Raw genomic sequence first — 17,922 nt, forward strand, 5'->3', positions numbered from 1 at the left:
ATGAGGATGACGGCAAAGAGTCAGTAATAAGTAACTAAAACCTTTCTCTATCAATGGGTGGCTCCCCTGGATTTTATTCACAATGACTGGGGCGCAAAAACATAAGTCTAAATATCGACCATGATAAAAAAATCTTTGTTTGTGACCTTGGCTGAAAAGAGAGCTTTACTCGATAGGGCCCATCAAGAGACTAAAAGGAACCCTAAAGGCTTCAAACCATCTGATGTGATCTAGGAGTGGGAAGACTTTGAGGACGAATCGAACCTACCAACGAACAAAACCTCACATCGCAGAAAATCGAACCGCCTTAACCAAACACTTGATCTTCAAAGCTCATCTCAACAACAACAAAAAAGAAAACCGAGCCCCTGTATTGTTCAAACCTTGCGCCTTGAAACACTTGTGTATTAGAGCGCTTTAAATAAAATATATTATAGCTATTAATACCTGAGCGAATCCTAACCACAGATGACAGTTTAGTATTAAACTGAAACAACATTCTTTGCTTATTTCAGCATGTCTCAGAACTAAATGCCATAACCTCAATAGATATAACAGTGGTAGAGGAAAGGCTTGATTGTGTGTGTGTTTACATACTCCCTCCACTTTAGTCTATAATTACATATTAGAGGCTTCCACATCCTTTAGATTCCTAGGCTTTGACATAGCAGAAAACAAAAGGGGCACGTTGCAAACTAAGAGAGATGATGACATAGTTCAAGGAAAGGATAGCATGTGTGTTCCAGCTCGTTCATTGAATATACCCACAAGAAAGGCCTTAAAGTGTACATGAAATCTGCCCAAAACCCTGCAACGAGACTCGTCCAAAGCTACCTGTATCCCAAACCCTCTTAAAATATAATTTAGGACCACAAGTGGTGCAAGAGGATCCTTTTGAGAACTCCGAAAGAGAGGATCTGAGGTAGACAACGAGGAATCCTGGGACTGGCTACACGTAATGAAAATTAATGTCGAATGGACAATGAAGTCATAGGCCCTCATTACGATCCTGGCGGAAAGGGTTTTACGCCAGCGTAATGCATGGCGTACCTTTCCGCCTTACTACGAGTTCCCGTAGCGCCATGGTGGTTTTTTCGCCTGGTTTTTCCGGGCGGAAAAATCCATGGCGCTACGGGACCTGTTGTTAATTACGCCACCGTAATTTACGGTGGCGTAATTAACGCCTTCCCCACTCCCATTATACCCTATGGGGCAAAAATGGGAATGGGGAAGGGTAAATGGGGATTGGGGACTTACCGCCCCGCCAAGGTCGGAATGGGGCGGTAAGTCCGCCAACCCCCATGGCGGAGTTGGCAGCTCTGCGCCATGGACCATGGTGCAAATTGCACCATGGTCCTCCGCCAGGGTCGTAATGAGGGCCATAGTCTCATCTTGGAACAGAAGGGGCTTTACCCACTTATTCACTGGTGCAGACTATGGGCCTCATCACGAGTTGGGCGGTAACAGCAGCGCTAACAGCGCTGGCGTTATCTGCCCTACCGCCAAACCCACCGGCGCTATTAGCGCCGGATCACGGGTTTGGCGGAACTGGAAATCTCCATTCCCCATTGAGCCCACTCGGGAATGCCCCATTCCCCATTGGGCTCAATGGGGAAATTTTGCGCTCTTACCGCCGGCGGATTTCCCGCCGGCGGTATGAGCGCGAACTTTTGGCAGATTTCCCCCCCAGCTAAGAGCTGGGGGAAATCAGCCAAAGCCGTGATTTGGTGGGCCCTTAAATGCGGCGGTAATAGCACTACCGCCGCATTTAAGGGTTACCACCAAACTCGTGATGAGGCCCTATGCTGCAGACAAATTTGATATCTTTTGCATGCAAGAGACCTGGCCGAGGGAAACCCCATCAATGTGATTGACAAATGGAATGTTGAACACAAAAACGTAATGACTATTATCTGTGGAGATCTGAATATAGACTGTTTAAAATACAAGGATAGGCACTTTGCAGATTGGCAAAGTGCTAATAAATCTAAAAAAAGGTAGAGCGATTTCTTGGATGCAGATGCTGGAAGAATGAAACGTACACATGCTAAACGCTAATACCCCAGGTGACAATCCTGGCGCCTCCACTTGGAACCGGGGACTTAAGAAAGAAACCCTGGATTATTTCTTTGGACCTCATTACACGTTAGGCAGTAAGGGTTTACCGGTACCGGTAAGGGCACCGGTACCGGTAAACCCTTACCGCCTTACTACGAGTTCCCTTTGCGGGACCCGACCTTAACGGCTAGTTTTACCAGCCGTTAAATTAGGGTGCCGCAAAGGGACCTTGGAGCTAATTACGGTACCGCAATTTGCGGTACTGTAATTAGCGCCTTCCCCATTCCCATTATGCCCTATGGGGGCAAAAATGGGAATGGGGAAGTGCCTTGGTGAATGGGGAATTACCGCCCCCGCTCACCTTGGAGTAGGGCGGTAATTCCGCCATCCACCAAGGCGGACACGGTAAAATACCGGCGGCAACCATGGCGCTAATAGCACCATGGTTACCGCCTACCGTGTAATGAGGCCCTTTGTGTACTTTAATATCCTAAACAAAATTAAATCACTAGAAGTTGTGAGGAAGAAATCAAGTGACCATCAATTGATCAAAATTAACATGGAACAGACCATTTAAAAACGGGCAGAAATGGTGTACAGAAAAGACTGAGGTGGCCCTGGGCTGAAACAGACTCCGGATTATGGAAAATGATGTCCCGAAATTGACAGATAATATACATAGGCTTATTAAAACCCATTGCCCAGCTGTAGATTACATAACAATTCTCAAAGATTATACAGAAAAAAAGAATGGTGGAAAGCGAAGCCATGAATTCGACCAAGAGATTGTACAGCAAAAAAAAGAGGCTCTGAAAAGATCTAAAATATCTGCGAGAATTGTCTAAACTGACAAGAGACGAAAAATGCAGGAAGCGCAAACAACAGTACAGGGATTGGGAGATGTCGCACAAGTGCATTGTGATCCAGAATGACAGCGAATCAATGTTAGAAGCCGTACTTGGAAAGAACTCAAAAAAGTTCTGGGAAATCATAAATAGCATGAGTGCAACACAAGAAGCACTACAGTGCAATCCCATTTCAGAAAGGATTTGGGCCCACCACTGTGGTGGCCTCTATGCTGTTCCCTCTGCAAAGGGAAACAATGTGAATTTAAAGAGGTTAAAAACCTGGACTATCCTGTTTGAAAAGATGAAATCCTGGTCCTAATCAACAACATGAGCAGTTCCTGTGCATCTACGCCATAAGGGCATTCAAATCATACCTTAAAATCTGCCCCAGAAAATTGGGTGGAATTCTGTTGCATTCTTTTTGCTTACATTATGAAAACGGCTCGGGTTCTTTCTTCATGGAAATGCGGCAGTCCTGGTTCCCATATTTAAGAAGGACGAGAGGACAGATCCAAACAATTACCGTCCAATCGCCCTCCAATATGAGTTTTTGCCTCGCTGTTGTTGCTGTTGTTGAAGCGCTGGAACAAATGGGTATTAAACTCTGGAAATCTCGATTCTTGACAAAGATTTGTCAAGGGCGTTGGTTGTAATGTGAACCTATTTCTTCTCAACATGCTGAAAATTAGATGCATAAAGAACAAAAGACGCTTGTTTTTGGCTTTCATACATTTACAACAGGCCCTTGGCAACATCGATCGATCGAGACTGTCTTTGGAGAAAGATGACTGATTAGCATTGTCCCCCAGACTTACTTTCAACAATTATGGCCCCCCCACGAGGGAGCGACCATTCAAGTGCGATTAAACGCGGAAGGGCTGTTGTCAAACAAGATCAAGACACTCAGAGAACTAAAGCAGGGTTGTCTGTTGGCATCAGCCCAGTTCAGTTTATATATATCTGATTGAAAGATAATTTAAATCTGCCTACTGTTTGTCCCCTAAACATAAATGGCACCCTCCTCGGTTGGATGGTTTATGCTGACGATCTGGTAATTTTAGATCAGACCACAATAGGGTTACAGCGTAGCCTCGAAAGCCTAACGTGGTATGTAGGACAAAATGGCCTAAAAATAAATGTGGACAAATCGGAGATCCTAGTGTTGCGAAACTTACGTGGCCAAAAAAAAGAAACTTTACCGTTGGTGCTTGGGGAAAGAGCCAGTCAGAGTGGTGGGTGCAACCAAATACTTAGGAATGTGTTTTCCTTCAAATGCTGACGATGCCCTGTGGATAACAGAACACAAATGTAAAAGCAATAATTTTAGGGCGCAAGGGCAAATCCTACATAAGAAATACAGGGCATGTTCATTGATCCCGGTTATTACATTTTATGGGTAAAAGGTTATTCCTGTTTTAACATTCGGTGCTGAGACTGCGCTAGACATGTATTGGGAGACATGGTACTCACTAGAGGGATCATTCTGGAAAAAGATCTTGGGCTTACCTAATTGCCTACCTGTAACCGCTGTAAGATTTGAATTGGGCCTATTATCAATGTATATAAGAGTATTTTGGACTTCTGTCCTTGTTTCGAAAAGTGATCATGGAAGGCAGTCCAATCCAGTTTAAAATCTTAAAGAGAAATCTCGGATATACCCAAGACTGGGTCTTGGAGTCATGGATGCAAAGATGAAAAGAAGTACTAGAAAGTATTGACTGAACAAAATGGTCCCTTGTGAATACCCAGATCGGGTAAAACAGAAACTATGGTGTCTTGATGGAGAAGAAACAGAAAAAAAGATGAGAAATCATAACCTTAATTATCTTGGCCAAAAGAAATCTAGGTTTTTAAACATTGTCCCAAAATCCCTGACAAAATGTCAAAGCTCCCAACACAGAAACATATTTCTAAGTTTCAGGTTCAACATTCTTCACACAAAAGAAATTCTCTTTGCAAGACACCAAGCTGAAACAAATGATGCCTTTTGTAGATTCTGTCAGGAGATTGTACAGCATTTAACTCTGTCCTAGCTTAAGAGCAAAGAGAACAAGACACTTTGGGCCTCATTACACGGATGGCGGTGAACCATGGCGCTATTAGCACCATGGTTCATGCCGGTAAAATACTGGCACCGCCTTGGTGGAAAGGAGAATTACCGGCCTATTCCAAGGTTGGCGGGGCGGTAATTCCCCCTTCCACCATTGCCCTTCCCCATTCCCATTTTTGCCCCATAGGGCTCTATGGGAATGGGGAAGGCGCTAATTACGGTACCGCAAATTGCGTTACCGTAATTAGCTCCCTGGATCCCTTTGTGGGTTGGTTTTTAACGCCTGCCAAAAGCAGGCGTTAAATTCCCCAACCCGCAAAGGGACCTCGTAGTAAGGTGGTAAGGATTTACCGGTACCGGTAAACCCTTACCGCCATCCGTGTAATGAGGCCCTATGTGCATTAATTGCTAGGAACCACTTACTGAGTGCTGATGAATGGCGGGAACGTTTTTATGGAGGAAATGATTTTCGGTTGATTTTTGCATGATTGACAGATTTTATGAAAGAAATACTGTAATTTATTGTACAAAATCCTGGGTGTCTTCTTTTTAAAGTAGAATGGAATAATCATCAGTTATTTAATTACTGTTTTTGATATTTTGTACTGAGGTAAAACATTTTAATAAACTGAACACCTAATACAAAAATGAGCTTCCGGTTGAGTTTAGAGCTTCCGGTTGAGTTTAATGCGAACAGTAGTGTGGGCCTTTGCTGAACTATCCGGGGTGATGATGACCTGTTTGATGCCTCAGTCAATCCTCTTCCCTTATACGTGTTCCTATTCATGTTGCTTTTTTTCAGACGAAAAAGAAAGCATTGCTCCATACAGGAGCGTTTGTTAACAATAATCTGGCATTCATCTGATGTATAATGTTCTACTCGTTAATGCAGTAGATTAGCGTTTCAGCTGACACGCCCTTTGAATTATCTTCTGCAAATGTCACGCGTCACATGCTGTGAAATTTGCAAGAGAATCCAGCCCAAATCGCAGTCGCTTATTCCTATTAGGTGCGAGGGTCATTTAGAAAGCGGCCGCGCCAAATGGCCTGTGGCAAGTTGGAAGCAGCGCCAGTGTGGCGCCTAAAGGGCTTCTGCTCTGCGGCCCGAGTTGTGCGGCAAAATCACCCGCGCCGAAAGGCTCGCCCCGAAACATGGCGCACTGTCTATCTTGCTAGTTTAAGGAGTTATGATGCCATCTTTTGGTATAAGCAGGTAATTACATCAAAACACTGTATTCTCAACAGGCTACGACGGCAGTCCTAGCAATAGGGAGAGCCATTAGCAGATGGTAAAACACCCAGAAGTTTAAAAATTCCCAGCGCCGGCATTTTCGATCTCTTCACCACAGCACAGTGCTGTTAGTAATCTTACATTTTTTTTCTCACTTAAGATGATCTCTTGTTTAAAAGTGCACGCTACACGAAATAAGACGCCTCCGTGAGTCTTATTAAAATTCCATTTAAAAAAAAAAAACTATTACCTAATGGCATTGTTTTTAAAATGTTATACGCCATTCCTGGAGAGTGACCAAAACAAGAGTCTCAGTGAGGACGACAAAGCCATACTATTGGACCTCATTACCCATTCTGCAGACTCTGAGGACAATGTCATGTATAATGACCAACTTGAGGGCCAAGATTCAGGGTAAATTATGCCATTGGATTTGGGGGCAGTAGGTAAAATCGGCCTTGTGCCCTTACAAAAATTCCTGATATTAGCTGCAAAGAGAGAGATTGCAACCAGGAAGCGCAATATGGTCAATCTAAAAGGTGTTCTGGAGGGGACACCAAGGGGAGGTGGGATTAGTCTACACGAAATTCCCCTGCCCTCTGCCTACACAAGGAAACATTCCACTCCTAAAATCGGTTAGCTTTTTTAAACAAAAAAAAGCCATACAATACATCTGGGTACTGATGTCCATAAGGCCACAAAACTGCCTGTAATCGATTCAAGGTGTGGAGGATACCCCAAGTCTTCGGTTCTGCGATATGATGCTAAACCAGACGGAGGGGACCTTGGGGTCCTCAGACTAGAGAGGGTGGTCGACCAAGGGGAAGAGTGCATATTAAACAGGTTTAATGTGATATAACTCTGCCACAGTATACTACCCCTATGCCAAATTGTATCAGAAGATCTTGTAACTGTGGAGTTTATGCAGGAAGGTCGGATGGATCAGTGCTTCTTCGTCTTCGCTCATGGGTGTTAAAAAACCATCTGTTGGCTTTGGCAACCTCTTTACTATCATTAGGCTTAGAACTCATCGAAGCCAGGGGTCCAACGTGGAAGAACCATCCTAAACTGTCCATGAGGGATCCGGTTGCCAGAACCCACAGTGGAACCGATGTTTATACCAATTCCTGTCAAGGCTTATGATGGAGTGAGGTCCGGTGATGAGGAAGACTCTACACAGGAGGAGAGTCTACCGGCCAGACCTGAGCCTAAAGGGCCCCAGTGTCTAGCTAGGGTTCTATGTCATTTCATTGCAGGATGTTTTTTCGTGGGGTTTTTTAACGAAAAAACCCATCAGATTTTTTTTAAATTATTTTTGGGGTGCTTCCCCCCCACCACCAGTGCCATTTTAAGCATTTTTGGGGCCCTGGGAATGGACATCTTTGGGGCCCCTCCACCAAACGAAAGGAATTAAGTGATCAAGAATATCTGGTGGAACACTTCCCTTCTCTCTCCCCCACCGTGAGCATAACCCATAGGTATATATGCCACCTTGCAGCATTAAAAATAAGCATGTTTACTCCATTTAAGTCCCCTTGTCCTCTTCAGTCTTGCTCTAATCAGAATGATAAACAAGTAGCATTTGAAGGCCAACATTAGCAATCTACGAAGAGGTTACTTCTTTTCTAATTTGGAAAAAACTAAAAATTGGATTGTTAGAGGTTTTGGGGGTAGGGAAAAAGTATAATTTTTTTTAAAAGTGGGGCTTTTGGGGGACCCCACAAAAACAACGAAAAATGAATTAGTTATTTTGGAATTTGTTATTGTGTATTAGTTATTTTTTCATTAGTTATTATTTGATTAGTTATAATTGCATGTAAGCAAGTTTGCTTTGGAATTCAGCGTGTGAGGAGGGACACAATGCTTATGATATAAGTCATTTATAACCCGCATGTACACAAGTGTTTCTAGGCGCGACAAGACAAGGAGGGGGGATATAAGGAGGACAAAAGAACGAGCTTACTAGGCCATGTGCCATTCAGATCACGCAAGTGCCGGGGGCGGAGGGGAGTGCAAGTGGGGGAAAGGGGAAGTGCAGGCAGTTCAATAAGTGCTACCGAAGGGTGGCTCTTGTTAGGGAGAATTCTCATAAATGGCTGATTTCCCTTACCTAATGAGTCCCTCAGCAGCTTTGCTGGATTTCTAGGATTTTTTTTTTCACCTGGTAAGAGTGTGAGCCTTTTTCCCACTCTTACATGTGTTTTGCTGTGTGTGTTTTCACTTTGTGTGTGATCTTGAGAACTGGAGCCTCACCTACTCCATGGCCTCATATTTTTCATGTGTGTTACACAGCACCTTCAGTGCAGTGACACGGGGTTGTCTTTGAGACTTCCCACTGACTCCATTTTCTGGGGCTGACTATTGTCCCCCCAGAAAAGGTAAAGTTGCCATTAACTTTATTTTAGTCACTTTAAACCACAGACCCAGTACACCCCATCTTACATGGAGTATTGGAAACGGTTAATTCTTAACCCTTTTTGTCTGTGTCTCTTGGGGCATTGTTTCGCTCCCTTTACACCAAGACTTGGCTGGTGGCAGTGGTAACTACCCTAACCTTTCTACCACGGTTATCTTATATAACCTTGGTATTGTTTCAGGCTATTATATTAGCCTCAAACATAAACTAGCTTGACCAAATACATTTTATTTTGGCTCCGGCTGGGTTTATTCGCCATTTCTTTTTGTTAAAGTCTTTCTCATGTTTTTCTCTGCACGGCAAACTGGGGTTGATTCCTTTGTTTGCCGTCTTTTCGCGGGCTTCTGCACAGAAGCCCTCCTTAAGGTGCCTGATAAACAAGTAGCATTTGAAGGCCAACATTAGCAATCTACAAAGAGGTTACTTCTCTTCTAGTATAGAAACATGATACTTTTTATCAATATCATCTGGGAAGGTATGCAGCCTATAGTTTTAATGCAGGACTGTATGCAAAAGGTACATGTAACCCAGAATAGGCAGAGAACTCACATTAGCTGCTTCAGAGAATGCAAAAGTGTTCAAGCATGGCTAGAGTAGACCATTTGTAAGGAAGGAGAAAGCTACAAATATCATAGCATGGATAGTGAATGCAAATTAGAAGCTACCAGGAAGGTGTCTCTATCCAGACAGACTGAGATTAGAAGTGGGACATGGTTTTCAAATAGTGTTGTCATTAGAGATCAAGGGAACAAGTGCCTGTGGTGTGCAGTATATCAATGCTCACTATTATAGTGGAAGCAACCCTATAGCCAGTGAAGCCATGAGTGAGGCTTTTATGAAGATCATACCCTGAGAAGGAAATCACTCTGAAGGGCTGACCAATTTTAAAGGTTTAGGGACTGGCAATTCTGAGAGGTTAGGCAATACAAGATTAAATGAGATGCCCAGGATCACACATTGCTTAAGGGGTGAAGCTGGGATTTGTGCCAACTCTGCGATTTCTGCATTTGAACACTTTCTTTTCCAGCTCTTACCACTGACTTACAAAGTACACAAATCACATTTCCAGACCTGACCATTTTTAAAACCAAGATATTACAGAAGGGTGTTATGCAAAATGCGAATGATTTACCAATCGATCTGATTTAACAGATTTAATATAGGTATGTCTTTTGTACTTTTAAACTTGAAATACTCCCAAAACAATGGCTTGTGAAATTGTCATTCATAAATGTGCAAAAAACCTTTGACTTTTATACAAAAAGCAAAATGTTTTTTGTGTCAAACAAGCAGACCTTAAAACATGCTTGCCCAAGGCCTACAACATCTGGTCCACTCTCTCCTGTCTAGCACCCCTCCCACTCAAATGACCTACAGAAGAAGAAAGATCAAGTAATGAGCTAAACAATGCCACCAGCATGCAAGAAGGAAAACCTCACATAAGATAGCACAGTAATGCAAGAGATATATGATTTGACCAGGATCCCTGTATCGTCTGCTGGCAAAGCCAGGATACAAGCATGAACACTTTGGTTCCACAGTCTTTTATTCACCTCTTGGACTTATAGTTTATGCTCATTTTTGGAGGGGATTGCCTAGCTTTGAGAACGCCCCATCTGAATAAACCAATTTCTAGACCTTCACCATATGAATGGCATGTTAGTTTTTATAGCAACCCCTATCTGGTGCAGGAACATTGCTGATAATAGCACCTCTTATGCTGCAAAACCAAGTACATATGCAGGTAGGTTTATAAACTTCAGACATAGGAAAGCTTCAGCCAGCCTTGCTGGAGTGCTCTTCTAATCTTTCATATGATATGATATGATATGATATGATATGATATGATATGATGTGGCATTTGTAACACGCCTATACACAAGTGTTTCAAGGCGCGACGAGGCAGGGGAGGGAATAGGGGGGAGACAGACAACGATCCTACTAGGCCAGGTGTCATTCAGATCGCGCAAGTGCAGGGGTAGAGGGGAAGGGGAAAGTGCAAGGGGAAAGGGAGAGGGGAAAGTGCAGCACAGGGTTATAAGCAAAAAACATTATAAATAACAAGGGCCAGCTGGTGGCAAGTGCGAGGTAAGTGCAGACAAGTGCTAGGGAAGGGGGGCTACAGACACAGTCCCGCAGTGCAGGGGTTGCCCGAGAGGCAGTGCAGGGGAGAGTGGCTGGGCAGGGGCCGAGAACGGTGAGTGGCCCAGTTGCAGATTCAGTACAGTTTCAGTAATTTTAGCAGGCGAGAGGGGGAGAGAAAGCGGAGGCAAAGAGGAAGGTTTTGAGGTGCTTCCGGAACCAGAGATGGTTCTCCGCAAGTTTCAAGGAGGCAGGAAGGCTGTTCCAGAGGGAGGCCCCTGCAGAGGAGAGAGATCTGCCCCCAACTCGTTGTTTGGAGAAGCGGCTGACCCTGTGAGAGTTGGAGGCGGATGAGCAAAGAGCTTGAGAAGGAAGATATTTAGGAAGAGAGAGTTGAAGGTATTTTGGCCCAAGGCCCCAGACGGCCTTGTGGACAATGCAGAGGTTTTTGAACTTGATCCTCGCAGTCACTGGGAGCCAGTGTAGTGATTTCAGTCCTGGAGAGATACGGTCCCTGGGCTTGAGGCCAAGGACAAGTTTCGCAGTCCTGTTCTGGATGAGTTGCAAAGGGCGGAGAGTAGAGGCGGGCAGATTTAGACAGAGGCTGTTACAGTAGTCCAGCTTCGAGAGAACCAGGGCTCTAGAGACAGTGAGCTTCTGGGGGAAGGAGAGGAAAGGAAGGATACCTCTGAGGAGGTGTAGCTGGTAGTGTGACTTCTTAGAGACGTCAGATATGTGAGGAGAGAAGGAGAGTGTAGAGTCGAAGATGACCCCAAGGTTGTTTGCCTTGCAGGTAGGAGCGGGAAGAGGGCCAAGAGAGGCCGGCCAGAGAGCTGCAGGGAAGGAGGGAGTGGGTGTGCCGATGAGTAGAATCTCAGTCTTACTGGCATTAAGGCAGAGGTCGTTGGCGGCACACCATTTTTGGATAGCAGAACATATATGAACACATATCTCTGCAATGAGTGCTTAACACACTGTGCTAACCTCTGAACCATTGTGGCACTCAATGTATCAATATGGATTTCAACTTTGGCTATTGCACATGATCAACATAATTCCCACAAGAATGAAAGAATGCCACCGAAGCTGTGCCATACGGAACACACAAACTATGTATTCCACATTGAACACAGAAAGCATTACATGATTAATTGATCAAGGCAGAATGTACTTGTCAAAACAGACAGTCAATAGGTTTAGAGCCTCAGCACCATGCCATAAAATATCCTGAAGTGTGCTATTTAAGTCTGGTAAACAATGGAATCTTACTTTACATCAGGGAGCCTTGTGGAGGCCCCCTCCAAGGTGGAGGCCCTGGGCAAGTGCCCCTTTTGCCCTCCCATAAAGACGTCTCTGCCCACCACCCATTTTCTTTAATTTGTATTTATTCCCAAACACCCACACCCCATGTATATAATTTACTAACACCCCGTAAAAAATTTGATGGGTTTAAAAAAAAAATAAATTCACGGTTAGACAATCAAACTTAACTCTGACCATAGCTAGACCATGGATATCAGCACCAGCCAAAAATAAATGAACTAAAGACCCTAAAACCATTGGAACTTCCGGAGGATAGCTCTTGGGCACGGCTTGCGGTGGCTCTTACGTCAGATTCCTCAGCATAGCCAAAAAATGCATCTTCAGATTTGCCTATTCTCTCGCTCACTTCCTGGAACACACGTGGGTTCTCCCATCTGATGAAAAAAGGGCATACACCTAGGGGGAGGCTGACTTCATCTGTTTGCAAGAAATATGGCTAACCAACAAACCGGTCCTGGATGGCTTTGTGACTTTTCAAAATCCAGCAACTACAACAGGTTTAGGCCGTCCCACAGTGGGATTAATGACCCTGGTTAGGTCTGGTTCTGACTTTGAGGTAATCAAATCTATTAACTATGGCCCCTATATCCAGCAAACTATTCTTAAAAAGTCCCATCTTTAGGTAAAGGCCCGGGCTACAGAATGTAAATATTTGACCTTAATTACCATCTACTGGAATCCGACAAAGACAGGGACAAAGCTGATGCTTGATAACATTGGCAAATCATCAACAAAGCATATACTTTGAAAAACGCCTCAATTATTGTACGTGGAGACCTAAATTCATCATGTGGGACTGAAAAGGCTGCAATGCAGGGCACCATTAGAACACCCTGCCTTACGTCACTTCAGAGAGGCAAAAAGTGGAAGTTGCTTATGCAGTCCTGCGATCTCAAATGTCTACTTTGAAAAGAACAAGCAGTGCAATCCGACCTGGCGGCGAGGGCTCCAATCTTCTGTGATAGACTTTGTTTTTGTCACATAAGACTTTATTGACCTAATAACGCCTTTTGAAATAGTACCATCTCAGGCAACTGATCACAACCTGCTTAAAATGTCCTGGCAGGGAGAGTAGGCAAGGCCTGCCTTACTTGCCCCAACAAAAGTAGAATTAACAAATAACGGATACAGGCTGAAGATGTCAAAACAGGACGTCAAAACGTTGAGTCTGGTCCTGGCAAAAACCTCCCCGACAGTAACTTCTCCAGAGTTGAATCCGTCAGTATACTGTGTGCCACTGCTGGCCCCAATACGCAATTCCTTTAAGTTTCAGCTTTGCAACCATTTGTGGGACAGAAACAAGGTTATCATCATGGCCACAATAAAAAGGTTGAGGCCAAAAACAGCGCCTAAGGAAAGACTTGGCCATGTTGAAGCAAGCACAATCCACCCAAACTCAAGAAGCTGTGAGTAGATGATTAAAGAAAATCTATAATAACTGGATAAGGGGACACAGGAAAGAGATAATCCAAAGAGATGCCCATAGGATATTGAGAGCTTTAGGACAAAGAAATGCACCATTCATTTGGACCATCATAAATTCAATGGGAGCCTGCAAGAACCTCCCACTGATAAATGGAGATGCAGAAAGTACCTGGGTTAGTTTCTTCTCGACTCTCTATAGTGGAAGAAATCACATATGTACAACTGCTCTGGACCCTGGAATATAATTTAGACATTTTGATAAGTGATAATTCAGTCAAAATCTTCCCTAGCAGAACAATGGGCTTTGATCCTGGACCAGGGGTCTTGCAATCAAGATGCTTACCTAATTCCTGGCGGAAGGCAATTGTGGCGCTGATTTTTAAGAGTGGTGACGGAGGCGACCCCAACAACTACCGCCCAATTACACTACTTGATGTATTAGGGAAACTCTATGCTACTCTGCTGTTCTGGAGACTGTGTAAGTGTGCAATGACCGACGTTGACACAATCTGTTTCAATCAGGTTTTTCTAAAGGACTGGGGACCTCCCCACCAATCTTGTTTCTTTCGCTCCTGATGAGCAGAGCTCCAGAAAAGAATCAGAAGACTTATATTGCATTTGACGACCTATCAAAGGCATTTGACGGAATCAGTAGGAAATGCCTATGGAACAAACTCTTAACATGGAGCTGTCCAGCGGATTTGGTTGATCAGATAAACGCTTTGCATACAAACTCGTCCTGCAGAATCTGATTAAATGCCACAGGTCTTTTAAGTGAGTAGATCGCAATAGGACGAGGAGTCAAGCGAGGGTGCTCCTTGGCACCAACATTGTTCAATCTCTATATTGCAGACGTGGCTGCTGCTATGGACAATGTTAGGTGTTTACCCCCAAGAAATCGGTGGGGTAAAAGTCAACCGGCTCCTGTACGCAGATGATCTTGTACTGCTCAACACTACTCCCATTGGCCTACAGAGGCAATTAAACCAGCTTGATTGACTATATTGCCCTAAATGACTTACAGTTTAACCTAGGGAAAACTAAGATCCTGATCATGCAGAAAAATTGAAGGAAACAGAACAACTTATTTACATGACGATTAGGGCACGAGAAAATCGAATTCGTTCACGCCTTCAAATATTTAGGAGTATTAATCTGTAAAAACTTGACTCAAACTAAAATAACTCAAACTCTAACACATAAAATATGTGCCTTGGTGAACCAAGCCAACATTCTGAAGCACAGATTTTGTGGTTTCTCGTTATTGCCTCTGATTGAGTTCTACAGTGACAAAAGTGGTGCCTATAGTGATCTACGGCGCTGATGCTCTGTTAGCCATTTCAACAAAACAATGGCTGCGATTAGAAGGCTTCTTTTGGAAAATAGTGTTGGGACTTCCGAAATCTTCCCCAATCCAGATAATCAGAAGAGAATTGGGCCTGATCTCTTTGAAGGGAGAAGTAGACTGGAAAACGCTAACCCTCCTTGCGAAGTATTTAGAGCCTAGTACCCCATTGATGTTTATACTAATAAAAGCTGAAATAGTGTCGGGGAACAGTTTGGTGGAGATGTTGTGGGATCAGTCACCCAGAGCTCTCCTAGAAGACCTAGGGGCCACCACTGAAGATTTGTTGTCTAACCCATCTACATTTATTTTAAAACACTTTTTATTAGCATTTTTCCATAACAATAACCACAAAACCCAAAGATGACCCACAGTCCCCATCCGTCTCTATCCCCCCCATGTATACAGAGTGTTCCATCAGGGCCTTTTCTTCTGTTCCATTGTAGGCTATGGAGGTCTTTCATGTTCATCAATACCGCAGGGGTCGGTCCGGGCCTGTGGCCGCTCCCCTGGTCCCTCCAGCTCCCTCCACTTCTTTTACCTCCATCCTTCCCTTCTGGCGGGTACTCCTTCATGGCAGTCTCAGGTCATTATCTTTCAATAGATCGTTCAACAGTTGGGTCCAGTGTCACTCCCTCCCCTTCCATCTCAGTTTCAGCACCCTGCAGCATTGGCAGTTCAGCTATCCCTCACCTATGGACATCAGCTTGCCACATAGCGATTGTCGAGCCTTGTGGGCGCTTCTGATGAGCAGAGCAATCACAATCAGACGTTTGGCCAGAAGTAGCAGAAATCGGAACATCCTGTTCCGAATTTTAAGTTTCTTCCCCTCTGGGAGAGTTCCCCAAATACATATACCCGGGTTGCATTCCAACTTAGTCCCCAACAGTTCACTCACTCCCTTGACCACCATGTCCCAGTATTCCACCACCACCTCGCACTCCCATATCATATGCGAGAATCCAGCTGGGCCCCTACCGCACCTAGGGCATTCGTCTGATAACTCTTCATTCATTGCCCGTAATCTCACTGGGGTTACATATGTCCTGTGTATGATATTGAATTGGACCAGCTGAAATCGGGCATTGCGTAATACCTTCCGGACCATTTCCAGTATCTGTGCCCATTCCTTCTACGATATCTGGTATCCCAGATCCACCTCCCATTTTACCTTCACCTTCAGTTTCCCCTCGGTGTCTCCCCCCGTAGGGCTTTGTAGATCCGTGAGATTTGAGCCCCGTCCCTCATTTGGTCTAGCAGTACCCACAGCAGCGGGCTTGCCTGCTGTTCCTCCGGGATTCCCTCCCAGATTTCCGCTAGTTTCCGGACCACTGCTCCATACACCAGAAACAGGCCCTGCAGTAACCCATCTAAAGATAAGAAAAAGCTACGGGAAAGAGGCTGGATTCCAACTTGCAACGAAGCTAATCAACTGAAACTGTTCAGACACTTAGCACATGAAACGAGATCATACAGAGACACCCCGGATTACATAAAAAAAAATCCTAGACAGCTATTACAGATCTCAGCTAATAAGGATCAGATTTAATCTGACCCCGACTATGGAGATAATTATGGCAAGAGAGGGACAGAACTAAGAACCTCCAATCTGCAGGTTTTGCAGGTGTCCGGGAAAACCTTTTCCAACTCTGTATTCGCTGTCCCGGCGTAACAGAACTGAGGTCACTGTATTTAGCAAAAATTGTGGAATCTGCTCCCTCCAGTCCGACAGAAGGCTGGTGGCTAAAACTACTAAGAGGAGAAAAAACTATTTTGACGATTGCCACAGTTAAATTCTTGGAGATTTGTCTAGGTCTGAAGGCAGATGAAGTGGCCTTAACATCTAGGAACAGGTTGAATGCCGGCCCTCTAAAGGTCCTCTAAAGAGATGGACACTTATGGGAGGGGATTCTTCTTTGTGATTCGCTAAAAGTTTTTGTTTTAAACTATTTTAAGCAATACAAAAGAAAAAATAAGTGCAGAGAGACAAGGGACTATAGGGTTGCAGATACAGACCCTTAAGTGCTGGGGAGCCTGGAGGCAATGCGAGGGCAACTGGACATGCAGGAGCGTGGGCTGGAGTTTCAGAGGGTGGCCAGGTGACCAGTGTACAGAGCAGTCAGGGACATCATCAAAGGAGAGGAAGAGAGAAACGGAAACGAAAAGGAAGGTCTGGAATTGCTTCCGGAACCAGAGGTGGTTCTGCTCAAGTTTGAGAGAGGCAGGGAGCCTGTTCCAGAGAGAGGCCACAGCCGCAGAAAGAGATCTACCCCCCAACTCTCTGCTTGGAAAAGCACCTGACCCTCAGAGAGTTGGAGGTGGATGAGAGGAGAGCTCGAAATGAAGGATGTTTAGGAAGAGAAAGTTGGAGGCAGTACGGTCCCAGGCCGCAGAAATCTTTGTGGACGATGCAAAGGGTCTTGAACTTTATCCTTGTAGCCATAGGTAGCCAGTGGAGATTTCAGAGCTGGAGAGATACAATCCCTGGTCTTGAGGCCACGTCTTGCAGTCCTGTTCTGGATAAGTTGTAAAGGTCGAAGAATAGAGACAGGTAGATTTAGAAAGAGGCTGTTTCAATAGTCCAGCCTAGAGAGGACCAGGGCTCTGGATACAGTGAGCTTCTGGGGGAAAGTGAGAAAAGGCAGAATACCTCTGAGGAGGTGCAGCTAATAGTGTGACTTCTTAGAGATGTCAGAGATGCGAGGAGAGAAGGAAAGGGTGGAGTCAAAGATGACACCAAGATTATTAGACTCAAAGGAAGGAGCAGGAAGAGGGCCCAGAATGGGCAGCCAAAGAGAGAGAGGAAAGGAGGGAGCAGGTGTCCCAATGAGGAGGATATCAGTCTTCCAGGCATTCAGGCAGAGATCATTGGCGGCACGCCATTTCTGAATTGCGGCCAGACAGTCTGGTATCAGAGAAGGAGCAGAGGTGGCTGAGGGGCAACTGAAGGAGAGCTGGGTGTCATCCGCATAACACTGAAAGTTAGAGCAGAATGTAGCGATGTAGTGGGCAAGAGGTGCCAGGGGTTTATGGTAATTGCATCGAATTTTTACCATCGACGGACCATTCCATCGAAAAAGAATTGCATCAAATGCATTTTTAAAAAAAGAAAAATTAATGGTGGGGTTCCCCCCATCCCCTGTT

At 44.6% G+C, this 17,922-nt stretch overlaps 1 protein-coding gene across 2 annotated transcripts in view; it reads right to left on the bottom strand.

Moving 5' to 3' along the window:
- RHCE (Rh blood group CcEe antigens) overlaps nt 1-17,922 on the bottom strand; it is a 692,073-nt gene that overhangs the window by 235,133 nt on the left and 439,018 nt on the right. The gene's annotated exons all lie outside the window — the stretch shown is intronic.

Source organism: Ambystoma mexicanum, chromosome 11, assembly GCF_040938575.1.
Source record: "Ambystoma mexicanum isolate Mex_15411 chromosome 11, UKY_AmexF1_1, whole genome shotgun sequence".
Lineage (NCBI taxonomy): Eukaryota > Metazoa > Chordata > Amphibia > Caudata > Ambystomatidae > Ambystoma > Ambystoma mexicanum.